General features: G+C 32.9%; 1 protein-coding gene across 1 annotated transcript in view; it reads right to left on the minus strand.

Moving 5' to 3' along the window:
- Nucleotides 1–12,476, minus strand: part of SPATA48 (spermatogenesis associated 48) — a 74,982-nt gene that overhangs the window by 21,246 nt on the left and 41,260 nt on the right. The window lies entirely within an intron of this gene.

The following is a 12,476-nucleotide window of genomic DNA, read 5'->3' on the forward strand; positions in this document are numbered from 1 at the left end:
TGAATGACAATCAAAAAGTTTTAGTGTCATTCCTTCTAATATTTCCTCCCATCTACTAGGTATTTATCTTGCACATTCTGATTTATATGTGAAATCTCCACCGTTAGAATGTTAGCTTCCTGAGGACGAGGATTATTTTTACTTCTTTTCTTTGAATACCTAGCACTTAGCACAGTGCCTGGAACATGGTAAATTCTGTGTAAATATTTGTTAATGATATTTAAGTGTTTACTATGTGTCAAGCACATAGGAGATACAAAGACATAATCATAACAAATTCTTGCCCTTAAGGAGCTTACCTTCTAATGCTTCAAGTTTGATTCCCCAGGAAGGAGTCTTGGATGCCTCAGGGAAGGAACTTTGGAGCATGGGATTGGGAGGAAAGGATAACTACATAAAAGGTTATTAATATATTAAATGCCTCTAAATAGAGCATAACCAGGACTTGAACTGATTCTGTCTGTAGTGTATAGTAAGCAGTTATGGTGTTGCAGAAGAGGAAACACTGTGATCCCTAGGGCTTAGTCTTGGGATGAAGAAATTACCCAATTTTGAATCCTCCAGATGGTGGCAGTGGAAAAATGACCCAAGGCAAACAGCTGTAGAAACTCAGCTGAGAGTATTCTTTCCTTGAGGGTTGCCCTGGGGTGCCTCCTTTTTTCTACTCCCTTAGAAAAATAGTGGTAGGCTCCAGTCCATTAAGTAAGACCCAAGAGTTTTATTAGTTTTGTTTTTTCTTACCTTTTGTCATTTCTGAAGTGGCTAGTTCTGGTTTTTTCCTTATTTGCCAATTTAATTCAATTCAAACAAACAAGTAAACATACATTTTTAGTATTATTAGTAGCAGTAATAATAGTAATAGTAACTGACATTTATTTAGATCTTTAATATTTCCAAAGTGCTTTATATACCTCATCTCTTATTGGGTTCTTACTATTGTAACAATAAAAGGAATTATGTTAGAAACTAACTCATAGAAATTAAATAATCCCTGCCCTTAAGGGCTTTACATACGATTGGGGTCACAACATTTAGACAGATAAATAAATATAAGAAAAATTGAATAGGGAGAGAGAGTACTAATGACTAGTGACAAGGTAGTGAAGTGAATATAGTGCCCCGACCTGAAGTCAGCAAGACAAGACATCTACTCTCAAACAAATACCAACTGTGTAACCCTGCTCAAGTCACTTAACTTCTGTCTATTTCAGTTTATCAATCTATCTCAAGAATTCGTATTTTGTTCCCAGAGACAAAAAGGCACTATTGAACAGGGACTGAGTTGCCAGGCAATCCTGTAATTAGTTACTCTCCTTGAAGAAGTATGAACTATAGGAAAGGAACAGAACAAAGAATCAGGAGACCTAGGCTTTATTTTGTTTCTGCTCTGTGACCTTAGGGAAATTATTTAACCTTTCTGACTCAGTTATCTCATTGGAAAAACAGGAAAAAGTCATACCCATCCATACTTACATCACAAGGTTTTTGTGAGAAACAAGAGCAAAATAATAATAGATATGAAAATGCTTCAAAAATATGTTGTACTTTTACAAAGTTTTCCCATTCTTCTTATCACTATCAACATTATTCTCTAACCTGAGATATGATGAACAAAAGAATTGTTTCCTAAAGAAAGCTGCCACATCATCCAACTCTACCTTCACCTTCTGTAACTGTTTATGATCAGGGACAATAATCAAGGCAGTGCCATGGACAGATTTCGTATATTTCCCTGAGCTAGTTACTTATCCAATTTATGCCTCAATTTTTCCACCTAAAGTAGCAATTCTCAAATGTTTTGGTCTCAGGATTTCTCAGTACTTAAAAATTATTGAATATTCCCAAAGAGTTTTTGTTTATGTGGTTTATGTCTATCAATATTTGCAGTATTATTAAACATTTTAGTATCTCTATGAAAATAGTTTTAAACTCTGAAGCCCTGAAAGGATCTCAGAAATTCCTAGGACTACACTTTGAAAACCACTCATCTAGAATATTCAGATAATACCTATGCATCCCATATAAATAATCAAAGTGAAACAAATATGAGAAACTTTGAAATACTAAAAAGTAAAAAAAAACACCCATATCAATATTTAGAAGATAAAGGTGGGGGACAATATCTTTTCTGGAAAAAAAAGAAAAAGCACTGAAATTTTGCTTTTATTGTCCTGGAGGAGGGATATGGAGAAGACAGAGAGAGAAATTACTTTTGATTCTATTTGCCCACTGTTTAGCTGCAAAACTGTAACATCATTGAAGGAATAATCCAAATCAATGAGACTAAATTGAATTGAATGTTAATACTGTTGTTTTAAATATAATTGTTATAGCTTCTACATTATGTTGTATTTTACCTAGTTATTTCTTTTCTTCTCAATTCAATCTATGTTTTTTTTTTATTTTATTTGTCATATTGACTGATGTTTTAATTGAATGATTAGGCTCCTGAATCATTTGTAATTGAATTTAATTGAGTTATGGTGCTTAAAATTTCTGACTTTCTTCCTTTATTCCTTGTTCCCTGTGGTCAATATTTTAGTGTTCTTTATACTTCTGAATAAAAAGTAAATTCTCAAATTTAGTTCATTGAACATAAGGTATTATTTCCAGGAATTCTGTTCAATTATATGATTTTTCTTGTTTACCTTTCTGATTGACTTATTTTCTATTGATGCATTCCAAAAGTATGGTGAATTCTTCCACTATTAATGTTTTCTGTTTAGCTCTTTTATTAATTCAATGGTTTTTTCTTTAAAAAGTTGGGTGCTAGGTTATTAATTGTTTAAGCATTTTGCTATTATAATTTTTAAACTTATCTCTCTTAAAACACTTCCAACTCTGATCACAACTTAATTTCTAATTTCCTGCAATCAACTGATCCATAACTACCCCCTCAACATCTTTTTTTGAATGGCCTTCCAGGAAGATTGGATATCTTTCTGTCATAGGTGTAGTTTCTTTAATTAAAAAACTTTTGTTGAGTTTTCTATTTTAAAGCCATTTGTAACCCATTTTGTTTCTTTAGGGAAATTCACTCTTTTAGAGTTAAAAATTATAGATACACTAGGTCAAATCCTGATGGAATAATGGGGGAAAATAGCAGTGAGTCATTTCTCTAGCCCAGGTCAACATAGGAAGACAGAAAGATCTATGGTGTGCCAGAGGCATGAATACTGGGGAAGCAGTTCTTCAGGGCAAGAAGAGGTACCAAACTCATATTTCTCAGGGCCATAACAGGGCTTTGCAACAGGGATAGGTACAAATTGTCTACTTTGTCACCTACTTTCCCAGTGGGCAGAGATGCAGGGTGGACTGAGAAGGAGGAATGCACAGGGGTGGCATTCCTGGGAAGGGAAATCTTAGTGATATACAAAAAAAAAAAAAAAAAAAAAAAAAAAGAGGAAGTCTAGAAACCAGACTCAGTATTGAAGGGTTCAGACCCTAGGTTCAGAACAGTATTATTTCTAGCATCTAACATAGGCTACAGAATAATAACTGCAACAGGAATCCCAAACTATCAACAGAGTTTGTCAGCTTGCTATTAGAATATGAATCCAACAGCAGTCTATACTAGCTCAAACCCAAACTCAGATCAGGAACCAGCAAAGCTCGAGTGGAATTGCAATCAGACTTTGCTCTGGATCAGATCACTTTGGGAACACTGAAAGCTTGCAGGCTTCCAGTCTGTTTTTGAGACTCTATAATAATCCAATACTCAGAACTCTTAGAAAGGAGCAACAGGACAAGCCCAGACCTTTCCTCCAGAAGGACCACAGAACCTTGCCCTTCCTGACTGGTTCAAAGTCAGGAAGAAGGTTAGAAGAACGAGCAAACAAAAAAAAAAGAATTCCAAAATAAAGAGTTGGTATGGTATTAGGAAAGCTCAAGAAAAAAACCTAGAAGATGAGAATAACTCTAAAATAGCTATAAGCAAAGCCTCAAAGAAAAATACAGCATACACAAAAATTCAACAATAATTCCTTGAAGAGATAAAGAATTAAGAAAGAATTTAAGATTTTTAAATAAAGAAATAAGAGTACTGGCATAAAAAATGGAAAATAAGTTAGTGCTATGGAAGTATTGAAAAAAGGAATTAACTTATAACAAGAGGTACAAAATCTTGCTCAAACAACAAACTAAAAATTAGAAAAGGTCAAACAGAAGCCAATGAAAACATAAGGAATATTAAAATTTTTTAAATTGAAATAATAGATGAAACTTTAAGGTATTTCATAGCAAAAATGAATGACCTAGAAAACAGATTGAGGAGAGAAATTTAAGAATCATTCAAACCTCTGAATGCCATAATGAAAAAGAAGGGTTTAAAACTCCTAAAGAAACTGACTAGATCTCTTAGAAAAATGTAAATCGAATGGATACAACAGTTACGTGCTGAAAGAAACTCTCAAATGAAAATTCTCAAGAAAACTCTCAAGAATAGGATAGCCAAATTCAGAAGTTCTGGATAAATCAAAAATACTTCTAGCATCCCAGAAAGAATTCAAATACTGAAACTCTATAGTCAATATCACACATGATTTACTAGCCACCACTCTAAAGGAGCTGAGGAATACAAGGCAAAGATTTTGCCCAGAAGCAAAGAATATGGGCTTATAGTCAAGAATAACTTAGCCAGAAAAGTTGAGTATACCGCCATAGACAAAACAGACCTTTGACAAAATAAAGGACTTCTAGGCATTCCTAATGAAAAGACCAGACTTGCAAATAGAAAATTTGAAGTTCAAACACAAGAGTTAAGAGAACATTAAAAAGGTAAACATGAATAACCTATGATAAAGGACCAAAAAAAGATAAACTATTTACATTCAAATATGGGGATATGAAGCATGTTCCCTTTGAACCCTATCACCTTTTCTGGGTCAATTAGATGAGACGTGGGAATGGTTCTGTAATGTCTTGATAATGTTAAGAAAAGGATGGATAGAGGAAGAGGAATATACTGAGAAAAGAGGGAGAAAAAAGAAAGGAGGATCAGGGAAAATAATTTCACAAAATCAGGATGTACAAGTAGACACCTATGCTATCAAGAAGGAAGAGACTGGCAGAAGCAATTAGTATTTGAATCTCACTCTCATCTGAATTAGTAAAAAGAAGGAAAACTACACAAATACAAATTTGGGCATAGAAATATATTTTACTCAACAGGGAAATAGGAGAGAAAGAAAAGAAAGGTTCAGGGGAAACTTGAGGGAAGATAGATTAAGAGAACGATTAGTCCTAAGGAAAACAAATTCTAAGAATACACTATCCAAAACTACGTACAGCTCCCTATAGCTGACAAAAAATGGGGACCCTAAAGTGGGACCCATGAATTGAGGAATGAATGAACAAGTTATTATGTAGAAATGTTATGGAATACTATTGTGCTGATCTCTTAGCAGAGTAATGGTCAACCATGATTCCTGAGGAACATGCTATTCGCCTCATAATAAGGAGATGGAGCACTCAGAATACAGAATAAGGCAAAAAAATGGTACATGATTAATGAAGAAATTTGTTTTGACAATTATATGTGATTATAATGGGTTTTGTTCTTCTTACATTCTCATTTGGGGCAAGAAGCAGCAAAATTTGGAATAGGAGAGCAAAAAGGCAGATTTCACATGATTAAAACATAAACTAAATTTACTGGGAAATGGTGTTTAAACTCTTTCTTTGCTTGTTTTCAGTTTCCTTAAGCTCTCCACAACAGTTCTTTCAATATAAGCTTGCTAGTTTTCACACCCTCTTTTAGATAAGATGTCGTTTTTTATCTTTTGCTGATTGCTCTCTCATTTCTGCCTTCTGAAGTAGTGTTTTTTTTCATTCATTCCAAGTTTTTATTCAAGTTTCTATTGCCCTCTTCTTGTTTTAGTCTTTTTCTGTTTTTTTTCTGATAATCCTTTATGAGAGATATCATCTTTTAAAAAATAATACCCAAACCACTTTCATTTTCTTTTATTTTTAATATAACTTAACGTACCATTACAGAACATTTGTTTCTGCACTTGCTAATTAGTTATTTGCTTTCCAATGACTTCTTCTTGGGATCTTTAATCTTTAATATGTGTCCATCATGTTGCAGCTTTTCTGCTTGCTCATTTCCTTTCCCCTTCCTTTTCCTTTTCTGAGATGCTTATCTTTATCTTATAAAGATCTCTGCTTGTACCTCCTTTCCCTTCCCCTTTTCTTTAAAAAAAAAGCTTTTATTTGAAGACATTTCTAATTTTATTTCTTTATATAATTTCTGTGGCTGCCACCTTGCTTGAACTGGAAAATCCATGCTTAATGACATTGAGGTGCTTATTGATTGTCAAGGCACAAATGATGGGGAAATTGGAAGGAAAACCCCATTCCATCTTGAAATTTGTGACAAGTAAGGAGAAAAAGCTGGACATAGGTCTGAAGCACACCTTAGATTTTATGGAGAGCAGATTTCAAAGTATACAAGAAAAAGAGCCCTTAGGATGTTATTGTCTAAAATCAGTCCAAGAGTAGTGGCATGCTCTCAGGAACAAAATTTTAAGGACATAAACAACAATTATTATGACAAAGAAGCAAAGAGGAAGCTGCCTGAAAAAAAAAAAACCATAGATGGACGAGGGACAGGGAACTCATTGACCAAGTTAGATTTTTTAAAACTACATACAAAAGATGGGAGAAATGGAAGGTAATTGAGAATGAATTAGAAAGAGAGGCATAGTTTTATAACAATTGTGTCCCATAAACTAAAGCTCAGAATGACCAGAAGGCTGATGATAATGTTAGGTATAACGAAAAAGGTGTTTTGTTTCATTTTGCTTTAGCTATGTGGTGGGCAAGGGGGAAGTCAAAGAAGAGATAAGAGTGCTACTTTGGTTTGAGTGGGATAACTGGGGGGAAATGTTTATAATCTCATTTCCATATATTAGCCATTTATTAAATTTCTCCTTAGAGTTATTTTTCCTCAAATAAACAACCTCACTTTTAGGATCACATTCTGGTTTGTACACTGTCTGATCCTTTTGGTATCATGGCTGGTCTAGCTGAAATGAATACCAGTTTATTATGCCCTTCCTAAAATGTGTTGAGAACTAAACACATTATTTAGGATAAAAAATGACCAGATGTATCTCTAAATGTGGAAGAGCACAATGGGAGTGTTATGTCTTTCATTCTGGGCAAAATAACTAAAAAAACTTAAAATCCCATTTGTTAGTCATTTTTTGTCTGTCGTGTTACTCTGTCTTTTACATTTTTCTTTCCAATGAACTCTTGTCTTGCCTTGTCTCTTTTTCCCCCCTTATTTTCTTTACCAACGGGAGCAATTTTTGGACACAAAGGATGAACAAAAAAGTTTAATGGGGAAATGAGACCCAAAGAAAGAGCAGAAGCTGTAAAAGGGCACTTAGCTGCCCTCAATAAATTCATGTTGTCAAGCCCAGATGAACTAGATCCCAGGGGCCTGAGTGGGAACAGTTTTGAAATAGATGACCTTGGAAGTTCCTTCTGATTGAGATCTTGTGTTTTGGTACAGTGATGGCCAGGCAACTTTTGGAAAGCACAACTATGTCCAGGGAAATTGTTAAATGGTTCTTGCTTTAGGGAATAGTGAATTAAAAAACTAAATATGGACCACTTTAAAAAAGGACCGAGACAGAAACAAGAACAATTAGATGAAGCCATCAGTTTTCTTGACAGTAACAGGCTAACTAGTACTAGGTCAATCAGTTCCACCCTAAAACATAGTAGTGGGAAATCTGAGACCAAGTTTGTTACAAATAAATAAATAATCTTAATCAGTTGACGTCTTTGGAAAACATTTGAGAAGAAATCTTGAAAATGCTTTATGTCAAGACCAAGCTTCCAGAGTAAAGGAACAGATCAATAAGTAAAAAGATTGGGTTTTTTTTTTAAAAGAAACTTTGCAACCTTGGAGGACATCTAGTGCCCAAACCTGATCATCACACATTTAACATACTCGGGACTGTGTTCTATTTCCAAATATAATCCACAAGGAATTTAACTTTATCCCTTCAAAATAGTGTATTAAATGATATTCATTTTGAATATTAAATTAATTCTAGAGTACTTGACATCTAATAGAGTAGCCCTAGAAATGTTGTCATTTTAATACCTAACATGGTCTACAGGAGTGAAGTTATCAATGCTTAATTCTTTAGGAAGAATGAATCCGAGAGCTATTTATCTGCAGTGTTTCCATATTAGACACAAATTAGGGAGTAATTTTCTTTCATTTTTAAAATTAATATCTGTGTTTGTTGAGGAGAAAAAGATTCACTAAATTGCTATTATATCTTGAATATTTTTAAACAAGGCAGATTCTCATATCCTATTTTAAAACTGCTATGAATCAACATATTCCTTGAAATTAATTGCCTTTCTGGAGGGATGAGAAATTTTTGTGAGTAATGTTGTATATACATTAACTATCCTTTCTATAATTAAAAAATATATAGAATCCCTTGATTTTTATCCAAATTAGTCTAAATCAAATTGAACCACTAAGTCACACAATAGGCAAGCTTCCAGAAAAACAAAACATTTGAAAAGAAAGCAATCATCATAATTTTAAGCCTTCATAGCAAACCACCAATCTTATATCCCAGTTCATCCCAGTGTTGTGTCTATCTTTGTCCCTTCCCCAGCAAAAAGTGATCTGTTCAAAATGATCTTTCTTTTAATTTAGAAAAGAGTTTTCTCCATTGTTACATGAATTAATCATGTGTTTATGTGTAATTTTTCCTTATGAGACCTCCAGAGTTTTATATTCAAGCCAAGCAATGCTCATTAAGGTCATCTTGCATCCAGAGGAAGGATGGGGAAAAAAACACATTTATCAATCACCTACAGTGTGGCAGGCCCTGTGCTAAGTGCCATATGAAAATGATCTTATTGGATCCTCATAACAACCCTGGGAGGAACGTGGTCATGTTTTCCTCATTTTATAGTTGAAGAAACTGAAGCAGAAAGCAGTTAATTGTCTTGTTAGGGTTTACTCAATTATTAAGTATCTGAAGCTGGATTTGAACTCAGGTCTTCCTGACATTTGGCCCAGCACCTCTTAGTATGACACAAGAAGAGATAGAGAATTTAGTAAAAGCATTATGCATAATGTCTTGGAATTTACAGCCTAGTAGAGTGATAACACCCAAGAAGGCACAAATAACATTACAAAATAAGTGCATAAGAGAGGTACAAAATCTATACGAGATTTGAGCCTGGATACATATATATCATGGAGGAGAATGAGGAAAGAAAGGTGATTCATCATTTTTTTTGAACCTCAATGGTTCCTATAGGATGGATAACAGATAAGATGATAATGCCTGCATATAAGGAGAAATACTAAGGACTAAACTATGTAAGCAATTTGCCCAAAGTAAATAAGAAATCAAGGGAACTCTCAGGCACTGTTTCTTGATTATAATCAGTGAAAGAAGTAGAATGAAAAAGACAACAGAACAAAGTAGGTTAGGTCAATAGAAAAAAAAAGACTTGTTCTTAAGACCAAGTTCAGAGTTTTGTCCTTTTTGGAACTCGGTTTCAGGTATATAAGAATATTCCTATTGCCTTATTCACAGGGTTGTTATATAAATTAGTTGAAACAATAATTTACAGGATGAATATTTACAAAAATACAAATCTCCCAGATTAACAGAAGAGTAAAATATTTAACCCTATTTTAGAAAAAAGAAATTGAACAAACCATAAATAAACTCTCTAAGCAAAAATTCCCATGACCAAATGAATTCACAAATGGATTCTACTAAACATTTAAGGAAAAATTAATTCTAACACTACTTAAGCTATTTTGAAAAGTAGGTAAAGGAGTCCTATGAAACTCCTTTTATGATATAAATATAGTGATAATATCTAAAACAGGAAAAGCAAAAACAGGAAAAAGAAAAGCATAGACTAATTTCCCTAATGAATAATTTAATATTAAAATTTTTAAAAATTTTAAAAAATTTAAATAAAATACCAGCAAGGAGATGAAAACATTATATCACAAAGATCATATGCTATGACCAGGCAGGATTTTTATATAAGTAAGGCAGGGTTGTTTCAATGTGAGGATAAATATCATAATTAACCACATCAATAACAAAAATCATATGATCATTCCAATGGGAGCAGAAAAAAGCTTTTGACAAAATACAATACTCATTCTCATTAAAGAACACTAGAAAGTATAGGAATAAGTGAATCTTTCCTTAAAATGATAAATAGTATCTATCTAAAACCATCAGCAAGCATTATCTGTAAAGGGGATAAACTAGAAGCCTTCCCAATAACATCAGAGATGAAACAAGGATGTCCATTATCACCACTATTATCTGATACTGTGTGTGCTAGAAATGTTAGCTATAGCAACAAGAGAAATGTGAAGATCAAAATGGGTACATGACATATATATAAAGGGTAATATTATAAGCAAATTAGGGGAGCGTGGAATAGTTTTACTGTCATATCTATGGATAAATGAAAAATTTATGAGCAAACAGATGAAGAGCATTGTGCGCTATAAAATGGATAATTCTGATTACATTAAATTAAAAAAAATTTTGTACAAACAAAATCAATATAGTCAAGATTAGAAGGAAAGCAGAAAACTGAGAAAAATGTTTACAGCAAATTTCTCTCATAAATGCCTAATTTCTCACATATTTTGAGAACCAAGTATAATTAATAAGAATATGACTTATTTCCCTATTGCTGAGTGGTCAAAGGATAATAAATAGATGATTTTCAGGGGAAGAAATTAAAGCTATCTTTAGTTATATGAAAAAATGCTCTAAATCACCATTGATTAGAGAAATGCAGATGAAAACAAATGATACACTACCTCATACTTATCATATGATATCATATATCATATCATATAAAAGAAAAATGGAAGATTTTTGACAATTCTGAAAAATGATAAATGTTTGAGGAGATGTGGAAAATCTGGGACACTAATGCATTCTTGGTGGAGTTGTGAACTTTTTCAGCCATCTTAGAGAACAATTTGGAACTATGATCAAAGGTCCATAAAACTGTGCATACCCTTTGACCCAGCAATACCATTACCAGGTCTGTATCCCAAAGTGATTGGAAAAAAAGAAAAAGTATATACTAAAATATTTGTAACAGCTCTTTTTGTAGTGGCATAGAGTTGGAAATTAAGGGGATGCTCATCTGTTAGGAAATGGTTGAACAAATTGTAGTATATGATTATGATTGAATACTAGTGTGTTACAGGAAATGACAAGAATGCTTTCAGAAAAAAACTGGGAAGACATGTAAACTGATACAAAGTGAAATGAGTAGAATCAGGAGATTATTATACACAGTAAGAGCAATATTTTATGGACAACTATAAATGATTTAGCTATTCTCAACAATAGTTATCAATGACAATTCTGAAGGATTTAAGATAACAAATGCTATCCACCTCCAGAGAAAGAAATGATGGGGTTTTAATGCAGGGCAAAGTATATTTTTAAAAATCTATTTCTCTTTGGCTTTTTTTGGTCTGTGTTTTCTTTCACAATATGATTAATAAAGTAATATGTTTTGAATGTCTTCACATGAATAACATATATATATATATAAATGCTTATTGTTTTAAGGAGGAGAAAGAGAGGAAAGGGGAAGAGAGAATTTGCTATTTAATTTTTTAATAAATGCTTAAAATTATTATTACAGGTAATTGGAAAAAATGAAGTATAAAAATTTTCCAAAGGGATGAAATAATTAATAATTTAGATAGTTATTTTTATTGTTATGTTTATTATGGGAAATTTTCTGTACTTCTTTCATTTAATTAACCAGACTCAAAAAACACAATACACAATCCTTAATGTGCAAAACAATGTCATTATGGACCTCTATTCTTCTCCCAATGACCTCCCTCCTCCATAAGAATGACATTATTGAGTTGTTTTTCTGTTAATAGAGATAACATTTCACTAATCCCACTGAATGCTATTATCTGATTAGCAGCTTTCTTTTGTATGGCAATATATATATATTAAGTTTTCATATAAGTATTTAGGATTATAAATTTCAGATTTAGAAGGATCTTAGAGATCTTCTGGTTTCACTCTCCATTATTTTACAGATTATAAAAGTTTCCGAGATAGTAGCCTAGGCTTATATGATTATATACTAAATAGAGCTATGATTTGAACACAGACCCCCTAACTCCTAAAAGCTAAGAAGATGAATGATATGAGCAGAGAGAATTCAGAGTGCAGATGGTCTAGGTTCAAGGCTTGGCTTATCTGAACCAAATAGGCTCTGTGACCCTGGGGACAAGTTATCTAACCTCTCAGTACCCCTATGTGACTCTTATAGACATAAATTACAGAGCAGATTTATTGGTATGTGAGTTTTTAAAATTAGAATGTAAGATTTAAAATTGGGTTTGACTCAATATGAGAGTTATAAAAGTGAGATTGTGGTTGCCATTTATAAAATATTAG

Source organism: Gracilinanus agilis, chromosome 1, assembly GCF_016433145.1.
Source record: "Gracilinanus agilis isolate LMUSP501 chromosome 1, AgileGrace, whole genome shotgun sequence".
Taxonomy (NCBI): Eukaryota; Metazoa; Chordata; class Mammalia; order Didelphimorphia; family Didelphidae; genus Gracilinanus; species Gracilinanus agilis.